Source organism: Cavia porcellus, unplaced genomic scaffold (genome assembly GCF_034190915.1).
Source record: "Cavia porcellus strain 051 isolate PalLab524CR breed Dunkin Hartley unplaced genomic scaffold, mCavPor4.1 scaffold_5, whole genome shotgun sequence".
NCBI lineage: Eukaryota > Metazoa > Chordata > Mammalia > Rodentia > Caviidae > Cavia > Cavia porcellus.
In genome coordinates this window covers 33,212,852-33,218,417 of record NW_026947488.1, presented here as the reverse complement: position 1 = coordinate 33,218,417, position 5,566 = coordinate 33,212,852, and positions in this window count along the sequence as shown.

The following is a 5,566-nucleotide window of genomic DNA, read 5'->3' as shown; positions in this document are numbered from 1 at the left end:
GGACCTGGCTCACAAGGCCGGGGGATGGAGGCCAGGGAGGACAGCAGAGGTACAGGGTGACAGGGACCAACTTTCTGAGAACTGTTCTACTTGCATCCAGCCAGTGGCCACTATAGACTCTGCCTCCTCTGATTCTGTGAAGCCACTAGTGAGTCCCCTTGCATGATTATACACCTTCCCTTCGGTTTCTATGGTTCTGTCCCCAGAGAACCCTAACTAATAGACCTATTGGGCCCAGCCACGGAGCCGGTCAGGGAACAGTCTGCAGCCCAGTCTAGCCCTCCGTGGTCTGACTCTGCCTCCTAACTCCAGGCTCACCCACAGACGTGCCTGGTCCCAGCATCTGTATTTGCAGAAGTCAAAAACTAGAAACCATAGTTCACATGTGCCATGATAACCACCCTGTAGTAGGGAAGAAGTCCTCGATCTATACATCTAGCTGGATCACACCAAGTAAGGCCACGGTCCTCTGGGTCACATGTGGCTCCAGTCACGTGGAAATCTTGAGGTGATAAATAATAGCTATGGAGAACATATTACCAGTTGCCAGGATTTAGGGCATGGGGAGGGGTCAAGACATTTGACATCATAGGAAAGGGCCACAGGAAGTCCTGACAGGGTGAAAGGGTCCTGCACCCTGCTGTGACATCATCCCACAGTTCTATAAGCCATTACTCTGGGGAAATGTGGACAAGGGCACCCGGGATCTTCCTTATAAATCTACAGGATTTTGCAATTTTCTCAAAACCAAGTTTTTATTTCTCAAAAGCTCAGAGGGAACATTGCCCACATCTACCCACACACTGTGAGAGCTAGACGGAAGCCAAGTTCCACACCTTGTCCAAGCAGCCCCACTGGCACTGCCCGCACCACATTTTCCTTGCCAAGCCCGGGGTAGTCTCACAGTCCCCAGGCTGCAATTTCCAAGGGACCTAAGTGCAGGCCCTGGAGGGTGGGGGGCTCCCCATGTAGGGGTGAGGAACTCGTCACAGTGGCTTTGAGAGCACACAGCTGTGTGCAGCATCCTCACGGCTTCTCAGAGGCACTGTTGCTCTTCAGCAAGTGTCTGGTGAGACCTGAACATGCTGCAGGCCCAAAGCTCAGCTCTGTCCCCACTTTGGGGATGACATCATCTTCAACTTGGTGGGCAGCTACTTATGTCTCGACAGTTTAAAGAAACTATGGACAATAAAACAGGCAGGCTGTGTCCCAATAAAGCTTTATTTATAAACACAGGCTGTTGCTGCAGTTTTTGAGGTATACTTGCCTACCACCACCGGAGGCAGGGGTAATCAGGGCGTCAGTGATGGTGGGGACAGAGACCTAAGTGCAGAGACCTCCATTGTCTTCCACCCTGCTTTGGCCTGCCCCTGGGTAGAGGCCTTGGAGTGTGGGACAAGTGGCGGAATCAGGAGGCCGACTTGAGGGCTGAATTCCTTGGCTACTGAGAAGACCTTGGGAAATGACTCAAACGCCAGGAAGGAAGTGTAAAAAAAAGAAGAAGCTCGTTTAAACAAGAACAAAAAATAATAGAAGTGGGCTAAAATAACAAGAAAGGCTGTGACGTCTGCATGGTTTTTCCCAACGATGACGCCAGCCCCACCCAGAGCGGGCCTGGGGATGGGGTGGGGGTGGGAATGCCACCTGGGAAGGGGGCCGGGAACACCCAATGTGTGCTCACAACCTCCTACTATGAGATACTACTCATCTGCAGCCCAGCCTGCATTGCTGTCACCACGCATGATGCCACTGTCTCCCATCACCCTGCCCTGGTGCCCCCATGTCCTCCACAAACACTGTCACCCTGGACTGGCCACTGCTGCCGGGTCAGTGGAGTTGAAGATCTCCACATGGGACCCTGAGTGTGGGACTGCACAGGCTGGAGGCACCGTCTTGCTGTAGAGGAGTCCTGAATGAGGAGGAGGGATGACAGGGAGACAGAGGGGTGCATCTGTGTGGATCACCCCAATTCTTTTCATGAATGTGAGCTTCCCATGGGGCCCCTGCCTGTGGAAGCAAAAGGGGTGATGGGTGCATACCCCATCCCTGACCCTGCCTGGACCAGCCCTTCATCCAGGGCCTGCTTCACTATCCTCCCTTCAAGCCCCTTCCTGCAGCCTGAGGCCTTGCTGGGCCGCCAGGGTGAGGACTGTGCCAGCATTGCCTTAGAGGAGCTCCAGGACAGCATAAATGGGCCAAAGCCCACAAACCACATGAGGGGCTACAGGAACGGGAAACAGAGAGGGCCAGACGGAGGTGCAGCTTGCAGAGTCTTGGGGATCTACTGAGGTGGCCAGGTTCCTCAGAGGCGGGGGGATTCCAGAAATCTGCCCCTTTGGGGTAAGAGTTAATGGGCAACCCCTTCAGAGGAGGAGCGTGGTGGAACAAGTGCTCAAATGCTGAACCATTTGCAGGCCTGACAAAGGTGCTTGGTGCCTGGTATCAGGAGTTCATGAGCCGGGGACCCCAGCAAGGCCTACATGACAGACAGTGACAATACTCTACAGCCGGTTCTACCACCAAAGACCCATGAAGCACCACTGCCCCGAGGTCTGACCCCCAGCAGGAATATAGATGCGAATGGAGGTATTTCCTAGAAGTGACAATGTACCCCGTCCTTGCAGAGGAATGCCTGACTCAATCACCTGTCAGCCCAGGAGACAGGCTGGGAAGGCTTCTCCAGGACATGACCCCCTGGGCTGGGCTTTGCTGAGTCCCCCACTACCACACACCCCGCAGCAGGGTCATGCACCTGTGATCTGAACGATCGTCCAGGCTTAAAGCCTGGATGAACCATGACCAGATGGATGCAGTAGAGCTTGCCCCCCAGATCCCCAGGTCCCCTTGGAGCCACACCCCAGCAGGGGCCCAGCTCAGGGCTCCTCCAGTATCTTGTCCCATGGAAACAGAGCCGCATGTGTGCAGCTCTGCCCTGGGCCTTGTCCTTTAGAAGTCAGCTTGGTTACCATCCCTCCTGGGCTGCACCACCTGGAGCTTTTCCAAGTTTGCATCCGTGACCTCCTCATCTCTGCCCCCTCCCCAGGGACTGTGATCAAACCCACCACTTTCCCTAAGGGCAATGAGGGTGGACTGTCTTCCTTATGAGATCCTGCTGATTTTCTTACAGAAGTGTAAGACATCTTTATACTGTTAGCCCTCTGTGAGGGGTGTGTGCATGCCTGTATGTCTTAGGCTTTTTTTGAGACAGGGTCTCACTTTTTGTAGCCCAGGCTGGCCTTGAACTCACTGTGTACCCCAGCTTGGCCTCAAACTCAGGATGATCCTCACATCTCAGACTTCTGAGCCTGGGGTTATATGCCTGCACCACCACACCTGGTTGCCATTTGTCTTTTGACGTCATTGGTGGTAGGCTTCCTCTCCAGTCTCTTATCTAAGAGGCTTATGGCCCTGGTCCCTTTGGGCTTCAACATTTGCGTTGTGTATACAGAGGAATTTTCTTCCTCACTTTTGTTTTTTTAAATCCACTCCCATGTTTTCTTTCAGCTGTTCTGCAGAATTACTTTTTACTTCAATTTTTGTTACATCTGGAGTTTGTTTTGACAGGTGGGGTGAATTAGAAATCTAAATTACTTCTCCGCAGTGGTAATTTGGTTGGTAATTAAAGGATCCAAACTTGCTCTTCTGTTGATCCTTTTTACACACTCTGTTCTGGTACCTGTCCAGTCTCTGGTTTAGATCCTTCTCCTGGCCTTGCTGCCCATCAGTGCACCAAAATGCCAGGTGGCCTGGACCCCTGGGAGCATGTCTAGGACACTGGAATGGTGAACAGCTGACATCCTATCTGAAATTTTCCGGTATCTTTCTATTCCATCTTTCCTTGGTGATACTTCCCCCAAGAAATCCCAGAGACAGAAGTCAGCTTTATCCATAGTGTCCTTGACTTTGTGGGAACTCCTGTCCCCGGAAGCCCCGGCTGCAGGCTGGATGCCCTGAAAGCTTTACCATAGCAGATCCGGTGGGCGGTGCAGGCCCAAGCACCCTGTCCCTTCCCACTGTGACCCTGAGGATGATAAGAGCTCAGACTCATGGCTTCTGTCCTTTAGCACAAGGGCACGATAGGGCCTGTTTCCAGCCCTGGTCAGTGGGGTTTCTACTGATGGTGGATCACGCTGCCGTGGGGTTGGAAACTCTAAGTCCAGCACAGCTTCATTAAATCAACACCATCTGTGCTCAAAACCAAGCTGCTTTTATACAGACTGGAACCAGTGTAGGGGAACTCCGGAGGCAGAGCCACCTCCACGCAGCGACCACTTCTCTCTCCCTGCGCAAGATCTTGTCCTAAGGATTGTGCACTTGTTTATTTGTTTTTTCTGGCTTTTTAAAAATCCGTTTTTAAGAAACAGTTGCCACTGGTGGACTATTTCCTGCCATGTCCCCTAAGCAGCTTGGTATTCACAGACGCAGGGGTGACTTCTTCCCCTTGGGATGGAGCCCAACCCCATCACACTGCTCCTTATGCCCTGTGTCATTCCTTCCACATACAGAGCATGACAACGACCCTTCCTCTGCTCCCTTCTGACTCAGTGCTCGATCTGGAGAAGTGTGCTGAGCAGTGCTTCGAGCCAGGGCTAACTGACGGAGACTTTTATGGGACAATTCCCAGCCTTTCACCATGAAGTTTGCATTTTTACCAAAAATAGTTTTATCATGCTGGGAAAGTAAACTTCTATTCTTTGATTATTCTTTGTCTTTGCTCTTTTGTTTGGAGATGGTGTCTCATAGTGCGCCCAGGCTGGCCTCAAATTCTGTGCTCAACTGATCCTCCTGCCTCAGCTTCGTAAGCAGCCTGTGCTACACACGCCCGCTTGGTGTTTAAAACCACAGATGTGTCTGAGTGTGGAAGTGCCCTACAGACTTCAATGGCAGTATTCAGGCCTCTCTTCCTCCTTGGCTTAGTGTGAGCCCACTGGGCCCCTCCAGGTTGTAGCCCCCTCTCCAGCCCAGGGCACAGGGCAGCGAAAGGCCCTCAGCCCCCTGTACAATCCCCACAGGGAGCCCTGCTCAAGTGCTGTGAATTCCCCTGGGGAGGCGGCTATCGGGAAAGGCTGTGCCCCTGCTTCCTGGGTTGGCTATCTCAGACTCCGGGAGAACAGGTCCCTGCTCTTCCCCTGCTCCTGATGGCAGTTCAGCCCCCAGGGAACACACCCTGGTCAGGTGGACCTCGAGAGTCACGGAATGACAGCCAGCTTCCCTGCAAGCCCGGACAGAGCCACCCTGCACTCCTCTAGCCTGAGCCCTGCCCCACATGGAATGTGCCTGGGATCTCCCTGCAGCCCTGATTCTGAGCATAGGGGAGGGATTCCTGCAGTTTAGGGAAACAGGAGATCCTGGGGGAAGCTGAGCATGAGACAGGCACAAAGCTCTCTATCCCTATGTTTGTGACAGGAGCCAGGGGCTCCCCTCAGAGGCCAAGGCAGTGATGAAGGGCTCTGTTCCTGTCCACAGGGTTAAGCAGCAGCTGCACTCAGCCTCAGGCTGCACTGCCGTCCTCTGGGCAGGTCCTGGTGCAGCAGGCAGCCCACTGTCCCCTGAGGGACAGCCATGT